Source organism: Triticum dicoccoides, chromosome 3A, assembly GCF_002162155.2.
Source record: "Triticum dicoccoides isolate Atlit2015 ecotype Zavitan chromosome 3A, WEW_v2.0, whole genome shotgun sequence".
Taxonomy (NCBI): domain Eukaryota; kingdom Viridiplantae; phylum Streptophyta; class Magnoliopsida; order Poales; family Poaceae; genus Triticum; species Triticum dicoccoides.
Genome location: NC_041384.1, coordinates 743,171,309 through 743,186,583, shown reverse-complemented (window position 1 = coordinate 743,186,583; position 15,275 = coordinate 743,171,309). Strand labels below are relative to the sequence as shown.

Here is a 15,275-nt window from a genome sequence, read left to right as displayed (position 1 = left end):
TTTCCCGTATGGCCCAATAAGGCCCAATACTTCTCCCGGCGAATTCCCGTAACTATCCGGTACTCCGAAAAATACCCGAACCACTCGGAACCTTTCCGATGTCCGAATATAGTCGTCCAATATATCGATCTTTACGTCTCGACCATTTCGAGACTCTTCGTCATGTCCCCGATCCCATCCGGGACTCCGAACTCCTTCGGTACATCAAAACTCATAAACTCATAATATAACTGCCATCGAAACCTTAAGCGTGCGGACCCTACGATTCGAGAACAATGTAGACATGACCGAGACACGTCTTCGGTCAATAACCAATAGCGTAACCTGGATGCTCATATTGGCTCCTACATATTCTACAAAGATCTTTATCGGTCAGACCGCATAACAACATACGTTGTTCCCTTTGTCATCGGTATGTTACTTGCCCGAGATTCGATCGTCGGTATCCAATACCTAGTTCAATCTCGGTACCGGCAAGTCTCTTTACTCGTTCCGTAATACATCATCTCGCAACTAACTCATTAGCTGCAATGCTTGCAAGGCTTAAGTGATGTGCATTACCGAGAGGGCCCAGAGATACCTCTCCGACAATCGGAGTGACAAATCCTAATCTCGAAATACGCCAACCCAACATGTACCTTTGGAGACACCTGTAGAGCACCTTTATAATCACCCAGTTACGTTGTGACGTTTGGTAGCACACAAAGTGTTCCTCCGGTAAACGGGAGTTGCATAATCTCATAGTCATAGGAACATGTATAAGTCATGAAGAAAGCAATAGCAGCATACTAAACGATCGGGTGCTAAGCTAATGGAATGGGTCATGTCAATCAGATCATTCAACTAATGATGTGATCTCGTTAATCAAATAACAACTCTTTGTCCATGGTTAGGAAACATAACCATCTTTGATTAACGAGCTAGTCAAGTAGAGGCATACTAGTGACACTCTGTTTGTCTATGTATTCACACATGTATTATGTTTCTGGTTAATACAATTCTAGCATGAATAATAAACATTTATCATGATATAAGGAAATAAATAATAACTTTATTATTGCCTCTAGGGCATATTTCCTTCACCCCCCCCCTTCTTCTTCTTCGTTGACCTCCTCCCTATATGGGAGAAGGGTTTCCCCTCTGGTCCTTGGCCTACATGGCATGGGAGGGGCGAGAGCCCCTCCGAGATTGGATTTGTCTCTCTGTCTCTCTCTGTGTCTGCGTTCTGTTCTGGCTCTGTTTCACCGTTTCGTGTATATATGGAGATCCGTAACTCCGATTGGCCTGAAACCTTCGCCGTGATTTTTTTTCCAAATATTAGCTTTCTTGCGGCAAAAGAAGAGCGTCAACCGCCTTATGGTGGGCTCACGAGGGTAGGGGGCGCGCCCCCCTGCCTCGTGACCACCTCGGGCACTGGTTCGCGTTGATTTTCCTTCCAAATTTTCCATATTTTCCAAAAATAAGCTCCGTCCATTTTTATCCCGTTTGGACTCCGTTTGATATGGATATTCTCCGAAACCAAAAACATGCAACAGACAGGAAGTGGCACTGGGCACTGGATCAATATGTTAGTCCCAAAAATAATATAAAAAGTTGCCAAAAAGTATATGAAAGTTGAATAATATTGGCATGGAACAATCAAAAATTATAGATACGACGGAGACGTATCACTGGCGCCCATGCTCTCCAAACCATCACCATTGCTCCATAATCCATGGAGCCCATGAACTGCAGCTTGTACACCGACCGCGCGGAGTAGCATCCATTAGCTGAAAAGCGCCATTCGAAGGAATCGACCTCGTTCGCAACGAGAGCTGCAGCGGCTGCGATCTTGGTCCGAAGTGTGACAAAAGATGGAAGGATGTCAGCTGTGATATGCCCTTGCAAATCCCCAACCCAACGACTGTCAGTGAGGGTAGATGCCACTGTCCGGTGCTTGTTTGTCGTAATATTGAAGATGTCGGGGACGACGAGGCATGGGGCTTGCCCCCCTAGCCATGCATCAAGCCAGAAACACGCCTTTCGTCCATTGCCGAGGTGGCAGCGTGTCGCCAAAGCAAACAGCAAGCGGTCGGCCATGGAGCATGGCATTGGGAGCTCAACCCATGGCCGCTCAGGGGTAGTCCGCTCAAGCCAGAGCTAGCATAGCCGTAACATAGTGCCGAACTGCCGCAGGTCCATGATGCCAAGGCCCCCAAGTTGCTTAGGCCTGTAGATCTGGCGCCAGGCCACCTTGCAATGAGCGCCATGACAAACCTCATTGCCACGCCAAAGCCATGCCCGATGCAGCTTATCAATTTCCTTGTGAGCCCATGTTGGCAGCTCAAACATAACAAGCCAATAGACCGCCATGGATGAGAGAATGGCGTTTATGAGCACAAGTCTGCCTGCTGCCGTTAGGAGGCGAGCCTTCCAGCAAGCTAGGCGCGCTCTAATCTTGTCCAGCAATGGCTGAAAATCAATCTTGCGTAGTTTCCTGAGGGAGAGTGGCAACCCTAGGGACTGGGTTGGTATAGAAGCCACACAGGCACCGAAGGGGGCGACTATGTCCTACACATCCAGCCCATCGCACCTGATGGGGATCACAGAGCTCTTGGAGAAGTTAACCCGTAGCCCCGTCACGTCACCAAAAGCAGAAAGAATCGACTTAAGTGTCGCCATCTCCTCCTTCACAGGGTTGATGAAGAGGGCCACGTCGTCAGCATACAAGGAGGCGCGCACTGGTGAAATTCTGCCTCGCAGATGCGAGAGAATGTTGTTTTCGACCGCCTTGTCAATGAGGTGTTGTAGAGGCTCCATGGCAAGGATGAACAGGAAAGGGGAGATGGGGTCACCCTGACATACTCCCTTGGCATGGTGAATTGGATCGCCGGCGTGTCCATTGATGATCACTCGCGAGGACGCCGAGGAAAGGATCATCAAGATCCATTCGCACCAGCGCTGGCCGAAGCCCCTTGCCCGCAGCATGTTGAGCAGGTAGGGCTAAGCCAGCATGCATGTCAAATGCCTTGGCAATATCCAGCTTCACAAAAAGCATTGGACGTTTTTTCTGGTGAAAGTGGTGAGCCAAGCCTTGGACAAACAGAAATTTGTCTTGGATGCTACATCCTTTGATAAACTCACTCTGTCCTAGTGAGCTGATCTCCCGGAGGCGCTTGGTGGGTCGCATAGCCAGAACCTTGAGAAAGAGCTTGGCAATGTTGTGTCGAGGTGGATGAGGAGGGAGAACTCCGGCCCCTCGAGCCCCTTGTCACGGGGGCAGCCCTCCGGCAGTGTCTGGCGACCCCTGGGGTCAAGGGGACGATTGATGATGGAGAACCCCCTGGAGGTGGAGATGTCATCAGGGATCCATGCCCACACCCAGGCGAAGAGGCAGGCCATGTTGGAGAGGGATGTCATCTGGCGCTCCAGCCGGTTGACGTGGCACGTCTTCCCAAGTGCATCTTGCATAGCCTCCTTGTTCCAGGACTACACTGACATGTTCTCGACGACGATGCGACAGTAGTACCGCCAGATGCGACTGTGCCCGTGCACCAATGGCGACCAGGTCGTCAGGGAGAGCGCAACACCCCGGTAGGTGATGACCCCGACGTCGAACGCGATGTCACGGTGCCTGACATGGGCGAAGCGGATCATGAAGTGCTCGGGGTGGTGCTTGGACACATGGAACTCGTTGCAGGAGATGTTGAGATCGCGCTCGATCGCCTTGGCCACGAGCTACGGGGTGATGTCAAGCCGAGGCTCGGACATGGTCATCAGCAGCGCAGACACGCGGAAACCCCTCGCCACCGTCTCCATTGGCGGGGTGCAGATCGAGAACAAGGCGGAGGAGGGGGGCAGGGCGGGGGGAACTGCGTCGACGGAGGATGGAAAGGGGGTGGAGGTGGCGGTGCAGCAACGGTGGACTGGGAGGGTGGGTGGTGGCGCTGGAGGCGCTTGGAGCAGGAGGGGGAGCGGGAACAGTGCCCCCAGTTCCAGTAGTCCGAGCACCGGATTGGATCCCGGCAATCCTTTGCATGGTGGCCAAGAGCAATACACCGGAGGCAGCGGCCCTGGAACCGCTTCAAATAGGCCGCGCGGCGTCTCTCCGCCATTACGCGCTCTGCCTCGGAGCGCAGCGATGAGTAACGCTCGGCGGACGAAGATGGTACGGGCGGTGCACGCCGCCGCTTCCCCTGTTGGACGAGTTGCCATTCCGGGCAAGTAGCAGACGCGGTCACGGGAGGGGGCGGAGGAAGGAGCTCAGATTTTTCCCGTTGGGGGCGAGGCATTTCTGGTAGCGATAAATGTGGATGAGGGAGGGATACAAATGATAGACCGCAGGATAACAGCATAGGCCGGTGCAGTTAGTGAATGCACAGCCGGCGAGCCAGCGGTGGATCCAGCGGGATCAGATCCGCTCCGGCTCGAAGCAGAGGAGTGAATGGCCCTGAGCCGAGCCGCACTGCTGCAAGGCGAGCTCGGAGAGGGCCAGGCGCATTGACGCGATGTAGGCGAAGGAGTGGGGGTAGGCAAGCGGCCGGAGCGAACCGCGGCACGAAGGTGGCCGACGGGGCTAGAGTAGTTATAACGACACTATGGCTATACTGGGGGACACGGGGCCAGGGTAGGAGAGGAGGAGAGGGGTGGAGCCATAATGTCGTTATATACTAACCATAGTCAAAGAAGAGGGCGCGTTTGCATGGCTTTTTGAAGCCGGCAAGATGGACGTATTGTGTGCAGCTACTACCTGCTAGCCTCCGTTCAGGCTGGTTGTAATGGTAGTATCATAGCTAGTATCATGCATGCCAACTAGGCAATTTTGATGAGGTGTAATAGCATTAAATGAAGAAAGAGATGGTGGGGTATCATATCATGATACCGTATCATAATAAATGATATGCTACTTTGTGTCATGCATGACAATAAATAGAGTATTACATGATACTGATATATGATACTATGCATTAGGGAGGTAGTATCATACACTAGTATCATATGCATGATACTAGTATGTGATACTCCCCATTACAACCAGCCTCAGAGGCCAGGCCACCGAACTAGTCGCCGTGTCACTGGCAGCCGGCTGGCCTATCCTTCCAGTATGGAAACAAGCCAACGATGACCCTTTGATTCTAAGTGCATGCATGCGGCGCCTTAATTCTCATGGGTGATCCTGGTTGGGTTTAGGGGATGTTTGTTTCTAGGAACTTTTTTGTGTAGGAACTAGAAAAAATTTCTCTTAAAGACTTTTTTACCAAACGGGAGGGACTTTTTAGAGACTAAACTAGGCATTTGGGACTAAATGAAGAAGACTCACAAGGAGAGTTTTTTTTAGACTTTTTGAGACTTTTCCAACAATGTCCCTCCATGCACCCATTGGCCCGCCACCCCATGGTGTTGTTTGACTATTATTTTTCTATATACTAAGAGCAACATGGTCATTTAATAAGTGACTAGGGACTTTTTAGTCTCTGGAAACAAACATGGAGAGACTTTTTAGGGACTAGGGACTTTTTAGTTGAGACTAGAAAAAGTCTTAGAACTAGAGAACCAAACACCACCTTAGTCTCACGTGGGTTATGGTAGAAGATAGAACATGACTTATAATGATGCTGGTGTCCCTTGCTAACAGTCTAGTCTTTTGGAAGAGAGAGGCCAAGGCCTTTCATAAATCACTATTGCTCTCTGGTTGGGTCTAGTTGGCGCATGTGGGTCGGGTTTACTCCCGCATCAGTTGTCGATGAAGATAAACACGACTTATAAGGATGAGGTGTCCCCTCCTAATAGGCTAGTATTCATAGAGCGTGGTTCTGTACTGAATTTATGTGTTCAGCTACTACTAATAAACCTGGCTACTTCCTCTGTCTCGGTTTACAGGGCATGCACGTCGTTCTAGGTTGAGCATTTAACTAGTTATATATATATTATATGTGATGAAAAATATATATTTAGAAACTACATCCGCTTAAGAATCCAATGATAGTTTTTTGGTGAGATATAACTCATGTTTAAATAGTCAAATGGATGACCTAGAACTACGCACACGCCCTCTAAACCGAGAAGGAGGAAGTACTATTCGTTTCTCACATCGAGGTCTTCGCATCTACTCACTCCCATGATCATCATGTCGGTCTATCCATGTATACAAATGCACATGTGACATTCTTTTGGAAAGGAGGGTGTGCAAAGTACTGGCAGTTGGAACTGGTTAAGAGTAGGTGCTTATACCACAAGATTCCTTACTGATCTCCTCGACATATGTGTCTTAAGCATTCTGCTATTTTTGTTTGTCACATCGATGCTCGCATCTAGTGGCTCCCACATGTGCATCCATGTGTTGTGCTAGCTCGAAAGTACGTGTCAAACAGAAGAGGAGCGTCGTCTATAGTCTATAAAACTGCTCAAGATAAATTTATATTGTGCAAACTTATGCTAATATCCTTAATTGCCAAGTTAAAAAGATTCACTCTGAAAGACTTGTGTGTGCCTATTAGTTCTACTGGTTCACAAAGTACCCAAGGGAGCTAGAGGATTGTAAGCCAAGGAAGCCGGTGCGGGTGGCTTAGTGTGGTTTGCAGAGACTCGACTGGTGTTTACCTTGGTTCATCGGTTGTAAAGCACAGGAGAGCTAACCTGGAAGTTTGGCGTGCCGCGAGGCGGCGACGGACTTATTATTATCACATGCTGTAGCGTCGGACCGCGAAGTAGTGTTACTTTATACTCTCTCCGTCCCAAAATTCTTGTCTTAGATAGATCCGTATCTAGACAAATTTAAGACAAGAATTTTCAGACAAAGGGTGTATAAAACAACAAATAGGGGGGCGTCCATGCGAGCATCAATAAGGAGATCACAGAAAATCAAAGAATTTCAACCTTTGTTCCTTCATCTATCAAGGAAGAGAGTCCAACCTCAAGGCATATAGCCTTGCTAAGCATACTTTTGGCCTGGATTTTGGGCGCCAAGTATGGTTCTACACCTGCCAAATTTACAATGTATCCCTATGAACATTATTGATTAAAAAAGCAAGTGCCTTTAGTTTTTTAAATAGTTCTACTGGTTTAAAGATATCAGATTGGAATTTTTCAAGTTTATATTTATCAAATAAAACCTGGTACATGGAAAGGCAATTCCCATGTCCATGGGATCCAGAACGATTATCCTTAATTATGTGTTAACTGGTGTCCCTTCGTATCTCATGTGTCTTTGTTCCTGATGAATAGTTTTGGTGAAGAAATGAGATAAATAAAGAATGGGGGGAAAACAAAACTTAAGTCTCCTGGTGAAATGGTGGTGGAAACTAGTTTTGGTGAAGAAATGAGATAAAGGAAAACAAAACTTAAGTCTCCTAGTAAAATGATGGTGGAAACTTGATACGCGGGATGGATTTTTTTTTGGCAGGAATCTAAGGTTGGATTATGACAACAAGTTGTGAAGGAATGTGTTAGAAACAAAACTATTGTTGGTTCCAACTCGGCACCTGGAATCTTCAACTATAGTTTTGGTGAAGAAATGACACTAATAATTTTTTTCTATCTTTTGAGAAAGAGGGTTTCCCCTTAATTCTATTTTTTTCTGACAGAAGCCTCGTCTTCATTTCGTATCAAGCTCCACTCATCCGTGCCATGCATTGAAGATTTGAACCGCCACCTTCTATAGTAGCTTATCCCATCATGTGATCAAAACGGCACACGAGTAGTACTAGAACGCATCTCCGTGAGCTTGCTTAGTGATAAATTGTAGTACTAGTACCTGCTTGTCGTGTTCCACACGTTGAAAGAAAATGAAAATCTCGCAACTTCGCCGTGTGGGTTATCAATTTTACCACTGGTTTAGAAACGAAAAATATAAGCTTCGATTGATTAAATTGACTGGTCACCGTACAATCATGGCTTGTCCAGCTCAGTTCTTATTTCGACATGCATGCATGGTTAACCCAGGATGTTTGATTGTCTCCTCGTAAAATGGTGGACGGAAACTTGAAACCCAGGATGGATTATGGCAACAAGTTGTGAAGGCTAAATATGTTAAAAACGAAACTATTGTTGGTTCCTATTCAGCATGTGGCATCAAGTAATTATATCATATATATCAAAGATTTTTTTTTCTTTTTTTGAGTACATAATTTTTTTTTCTATTGTTTGAGAAAGAGGTTTTTCCCTTAATTCTATTTTTTCTAATGGAGGCATCATCTTCATTTCGTATCAAGTTCCACTAGTGGCCGTCCGTGCGATGCATTGGAGATTTGAACCGCCACCTCCTATAGTAGCTTATCCCATGATGTGATCAAAACGGCACACTAGAAGTAGAACGCATCTCCTTGTTGAAACAAGTTGTACTACTACTACTACTACCTGCTTGTCGTGTTCCACGTTTTGAAATAAAATGGGGATCTCGCAACTTTGCCTCTGGAATTATAATCAATTTTACCACTGGTTTTGAAACAAAGAAACATAAGCTTCGATCGGTTAAACTAACTGGTCAACGTAGGATCATAGCTTGCCCTGCTCAGTTCTTATTTGGACATGCATGGTTAACAACTACTACTCCACTAGATTCTAGAACCTGAGGCTCTCCGCGGCGGCGTCGACAACGGTCTACACGAGGGACGACCGCTGGATGCCATCAACGGTTCCGGGGCTGCGGAAGGCGCAGTTGCGGCGGGTCTGGCCCTGGCCGCCGTTTAGCACCTTGATCTGGCCCATCTTGACCATGGACACGCTGAACTGGTTGAAGAAGTCGCGCTGGCTGCATGCGAAGAGCTCGACGATGGGACGGGTGATGGCGTTGGTGAAGAGGTCCTGGTCAGACATGAAGAGCCCCTTCCGGTCCAACAGGTTGAGGAAGTACTTGTTGTCGAACACTTTGGGCGTGCCCACGTCCAGCGAGGTGCGGGCGTCGGTGCCCATGCCCGGGCACGTCTGCTTGAGCCTGGCGACGAAGGAAGGGTTCATGGTGGGGTCCGGGCGTGGGTAGAGCGGGTGGCTGAACCCGGGTGTGGCCGCCGGAGAGCGCGACGAGGTCAGGGGCTTTGAGGCCGAGCTTGCCAAACACTATGAGGAGGGACGTCAGGTTGAAGAACGGCGGGGGGAGACCGGAGCCCACGTCATGCTGCTCGAGTGGTAGGGAGCACGGTTGGCAAGGGATAACCCGTGTTAAAGACCTCACACTCCATCACAGATTGTTCGATGATAAATCCCCAGCTCACGAGCCACGCAACGAAGGAAAGAGAGAAAAGAGGGGAGACAAACATGATGAAGTAACTAGCCCGACTAAACCACACTTGAGGGAACAACAGGGGAAGAGATCCATGGAAAGGAGAATGAGTGGCTAGGGAACGAGCTCGAGGCATGACAAGTATCAAAGCCACCCTAGTACCCGACGGATTATGAGCATCAAAGAAGTGATCATCAAAGGAGTCTGGTGGCAAGGAGCTAAGGACAAAGAAAATATGGGTTGTTAAAGGAGAAGCCGGGATTACGTCGATTGAAAATCATGTGGGAGAGGAGGGTGCTTAAAACTCCATCAGCGCTTGACAGGATCGGATAACCTAATGATACATCATCGGTGCACCCTCCTGCATTCAACGAAGCCCACATCACAAAAACAATCAGCCCATTAATAGGTAAAACTAATTTTGACAAATCTTGAAAACTCTATTCAATTTAGTGAGTTTATTATATCATCAGTCCGGTAATAAAGTCAAATATTCTTGAATTAGTAGAACTGTTAATGTGTTGCCAAAAAAAATGTTCAAGTAGATCATAAGAAAATATTCATGGATATCCATTTTTCCCACATGTATCGAATAATATATATCCGTATATTTTAACAAGTGTTTACATATTTATAAAATTATACATGTACAAGCCAAACATTACTGATTTCTTTTAAAAAAAATCTTCCGTACAAAAATGAACAGTTTGACAATATCTAAGAGATGTTTATGGGTTCAAAAATATGTTCAAGGGTTTCAAATAATGTCATATGATTTACAAAAATAGACATAATTATAAACATTCAAAAATTCAACTTGATAATATAAAAACAAGTAAACCAAAAATGTTGATACATTTCAACATATTGATTCGTATATTTAAAAATATTAACACAGTCAAAAAAGGAAAATATGATCCGAAATAATCCAAAATATATAATTAAAATTTAAAAATGTAAAAAAAACTTCAATATGAAAATATATAAAATACTAAATAATGGATAAAAGAAAACTAAACAAAAAATACCAGCATGTATAGGTGGGCCAGCCCATGCCCAAAAAACATGTAGACGAGCTGTATAGGTCACTGATAGTGAGCAACATATCGTGTTTGCATTAGCTTGGATCCAACTCTGTCCATTTTGAATTCCGTGACAACGTTCCCACATAAGACCGAATAAATAACTATTTGTACACCACGGTCCAATACCCATTTTGTTGGTATTGGGGAAATTACCAAGTAGAAGTATTTTTCTTCTATCGACTTTTAGGACCTCTTTGGGTTGTAGAATTTTTAATGGAATATTGGAGGATTTGAATTCTAAGGAATTGTTCCTATGAAAGCCCTTTGGATCGTATGATTGGGACTACTTATTTTAGGTAATCCATTGTTCCCCATGCATACGAATTTAAACTTACCTCATTCTATTTTACTTTTGAAATTGTGTGTTTATAGTTCCTATGCACCATCCAAAGGCTCCTCCCAAAAAAAGTGCCTTGAAACCATGTATGAATTTATAGTAGATGACATCTCAATTATACATTCTCCCTATTCCTGCGTTTTCAAAGTTTTGCAGTCCAAAGAAGCGCTTGTAATCTACGAACATCCTATGACTTCAAGAAATATAGACAATTTGCAATGGCAAAACTCTACTTGCTCAATTGACATCTGTCTCTGCGAGTCGACTCGCACTCGAAGAACTACTACAAGCACAGATGTGTAACGGCCGGAGCCAAATCAGCTATTTTTTTAAATAATACATTCAAACTACGTATTATTCCTGTAAATAATTAAAATTGCATATTATTTGTCGAATTTAATTCAAATGTTATTTTAAATAGCGCCAAATCAGTTGCTCGCACCTACTTTAAGATTAGTGAGCACTTATATGAATAGTTCAATACAATGCATATAACAAAAATTTGTGGGAATATAGATAAAATAGCAAAACATAACATTATATGCATTGATTTCTACATATTATTTTACAAAATTATTTGTTTAAAAACCTTCAAAATTTCAAAAAAATACGAACTGTTTTGAAATCACAATTCAAGTTTCCTAATTTTTAAAATAGGACTAAAAATATTGAAATGTGGCTAAATTTTTTGATATTAAGTTAAATGAGTGTGGAATGTTTTTCTGAAATTGATTGAAATACGAAAGAAATAGTTGACATGTGTGAAATAATTTATGAATTTTATGTATAACTATTTCAGAATAATTTTATTGTGTGTGATAATATGATTGAAATTAGTGAATCCCCTAGTTCCACAATGTAGTGCATATATGTTCCAAAAGTCAAACTTTTTAAACTTTGAATAAATATATCTACAATAGCAAAGATGTACAAGATGAAAGTGTATCTCATGATGTACCCAACGACATGCATTTGGTATCCTAAATGCCCATATATGTTTCTCTGTAAACTTTGTCAAACTTTGCAAAGTTTTGACTTATGGAAAAAAAACTATAGGCACTATATTATGGAACGGAGGTAGTATGTATGAAATATTAAAATAACTGAAATGAAATAATTTAAATTAATCTGCCAATATGACTGAATTTATTGAAATGATTAAAAATGAAAATTATGTGAAATGAATATAGAGTGCTTCTGAAATTAATTGAAATATGAATGAAATTATTGAAATGGGTATGATATTCTATAACCTGCATTTGTAATTGTTTTGAAACAATAACGAGTCACCAAAAAATTCACACTTTTTGAGTTCGGAAAGTATGAATCTCTACTCCTAATTGCTCAGTCCGTAAGTCGTTCGTTCGTTCGTTCCCTTCCACCCATCGACCGATCGAAGGAAGTCGCCCCCACCTCGCACGCCTCCCCCCTTTTTTTTCCTATTTCCGTTTCGGCCTTTCGGCCCAAGACGTTCCTCTCCTCTCGCACCCCCTCGTGTGTAGGGTTTCACCAAGGAGATGTTGTGCCGCCGTCGCTCCATTTGTCATCTCCCGCTCGACTGCTCCTCCCCTCGACTAGGGTTTCTTGAGCGCTCCGACGCCGCCCGAGCCCTGTCACCTCCAGTTCGCACCTGATCCTCTCCATCCCTCGTTGCGTCCCAATCCACCCCTCACACTCGTACCATCCCCTCCTCCAGGATCAACGATTGTACCACAATGCGTCGACTCTGCTTCTCCTGGTGATGACCTGAGGGGATGTGTTTCCAGCCGTTGGATAGCGATCGTGGCCAAGTTGCGGCAGTGCCTCAGGGTTGCTGGTGACGGGTGGGACTGCCTAAGCATGATCGATGGCTGCTCTAGAGTGCATTAACTTGGCATCTCAGGCGGCGGCGAAAAGCGAGCTACGGCAGAGCCTCGACGTTGCCTGGCGAGGAAGTGGTGCAAGGTGCGGGTCTACAGCTCCTGGGGCATGCTTCTCCCACCACGTCGTTGCGGATTGCGACCCTGTTCCTTAGCCACGTTGCAGCCTGCTCTGATTGTGCAGCGCCGACCTCGGCCATGTCCGCCGACCGCCGTGGGCATTGTTCGCTGCCTACATGTTGTCCTGGGTCGGTTTGCCAGTTGCCACACAACCTATAATTAACTAAAGTGGTGTGATGTTTACTCATTTTTGGATGGCAAGATGTAAGGAGTCCGGAGGGGGTCTGTCCAGACCGTAGCTCCAGCGGAAAGTGAATACCTTCTTTAATTGCTTCCTCGTCTATGTGGTTTTCCTGTTTGTATTGTGATGCTATTCATAAATTGAAACAATTCTACCTTCACTTGTTATTCTGCAGTGTTAGTTTAAAATTTCCTGTTAACAGACTTCTTATGTTTCACATTTACAGAAGCAATTTTATTGATTTTATACATGTACGTGTAACTCTTGTAAGAATGGGATTTACTATTCCCAGATATGATTAAATACCACAGGTCGGAAATTTGCAGAGGCAACTCCAGGAAGAGATGAACATGCTTCTGGTGTAGACAAGTTTGTGCTTATGGTGGAAATATGATTGGTTTTGTTTTGTTAGCAGGGATAATATATTAAGCTGTTTCAACTGTACCTGTCCGCAAGAAGAAAACTATTAGAACTGACAGGGTATAAATTCTATTAGCACTGGTGGAAAAAGGGTCTTTGGTCGCGGTTCGCAACTGCCATTAGTCGCGGTTGCGCAACCGCGACCAAACGGGCGCGACTAAAGGCCCCACCCTTTAGTCGCGGTTGCTTAAGAACCGCGACTAAAGGCCCGTCCACGTGGGCGCCAGGCGGCCGTCGGGGCGGAGGACCTTTAGTCGCGGTTCTTCTGGCCAACCGCGACTAAAGGCCGCCGCAGGTTTAGGGTTTTAGCCCCCCCTAAACCTGTTTTCTGTTTAATTTGTATTGTTTTATTTCTTTTGTGCTTTATTTTAATTTTGAAGGAGTTTCACATATTCTACGGTACTACATACATGCATATGAATGTACAATTTCAAACAAATTTGAAATTAGAACCAAAAAGAATTCAAGAGGAATATACAATATATATTCAATATCATCGGATGACCATATACAATTTTGAACAAGTTTCCATACATAATTTAATGCATATAAAGTTCTACGTCCTCGTAATGGTGTTCTCCTTTAGGATGGAGGACTTCCCTCCTGAACCATCCAGCTAGTTCCTCTTGAAGTGGTCGGAAGCGAGCTTCTGGACTAAGCATCATCCGGAGGTTATTCCTCTGAGCATTGGTATCACTCGGAACCCGCTCAGAGGTGTATCTCTGGATCATCTCACAGACATAGTATGCACATAGATTGGTCCCTGCTGGCTGAATATCCTCACCATTCTTAGCCTTTGCCCTTTTGAATTCTAGCTCTTTTTTGAATTCACCGACCTTTGTATCTACGAACCGTCTCCAAACCCTACGAGGCAAAGAAAATTAAATGAACAAGAGAGTTATTAGTTACTTGATATTAGGAAATGAACGAAATAGGCCGATCGATATAGAGCGCAAATGAATGAAAATAATTATTTCTGCAGCATTCTTCTCATGTTGACCCAAAGCTTTGGATCCTTATTCAGAGAGTCGTGGACGAGACATTCTGAGGTGTCAACTTTAATTACTAGCAGAATCCAGTGGAACCTGCGGACACGATACATGCACAGTACGTCATGCATAACTCATCGATTAGCCGACCACATACCATGCATGGAGTAAACAAAAGAGAATGTGCTCAAGACAGAAACACTCACCCAAAATGGTAAGGAAATAAAATATCACTTTTGAGTTCCTGCTTTGTAAGAAACTGCCACAGGTTTGCCTCCATGTCGGCGGGGTGATGCTCCAACACATATCCATTAACGATGTGTGGGTCAATGAACCCAACATCATGGATGTTCCTTACTCTGCATTCCTTAATCTTCATTCTGCATGTATAATAGCGGACACAAATAGTTAGGACATATATATAGTGCAGGCAATATGAACGAGATGGGGTAGAAATAAATCACTTACAGAACGTAGCAACTGATGATAGATTTGTCGAGCTCGCGCAGATTGAAAAGCTGGAACAATTCACTCAGATGAATTTGTACATAGTAATGTTTGAAGTGATGCTCATATCTAACTTCCGCATAAATATATTCTTTGGCGTTTTTATTTTTTATGTAACCCTTGTACCATTTCAGCAGACCTTTCATTTGTGGAGGTAGATCCTCTTCCTGCGCAGGCTCGACGAGAGGCCCATTCTTCACATATGTAATTACTACCTCCTTCACTGGCGCCTCATCAAGGCCTAACAGTTCACGAAGAGTAATACCTAAGTTGGCCGCTTGTTCTCTGGCACTCGTTACAGTCAATCCATGTGCTGCCGCAGCTGCTATGATATCGGGGTCATCCGGACCGGCGGCTTTCACTATAAGCGGGGCAATCGATTGTTTACTTTGTTCCCCGAGCTAGGCAACTCGTTTCCCGCTTTTTTTTTACTTTCTAATTCCGTTTTCTCGGCCTCCTCCAAGGCTTTGTTCTCCTGGTTTTCCGCCCGCTCTTTCTTCTCCTTCAACATGAGTGCCTGCCTACGAAGTTCACGTGCATAGTCGTCAGGCAGATTCTTCGCGGCTTGGGACGGTGTGCTC

General features: G+C 44.8%; 1 pseudogene; it reads right to left on the bottom strand.

Annotated features, from left to right (window-relative positions):
- Nucleotides 1-8,538: 8,538 nt before the first annotated feature.
- Nucleotides 8,539-12,677, bottom strand: LOC119273211 (annotated as a pseudogene).
- Nucleotides 12,678-15,275: the final 2,598 nt, after the last annotated feature.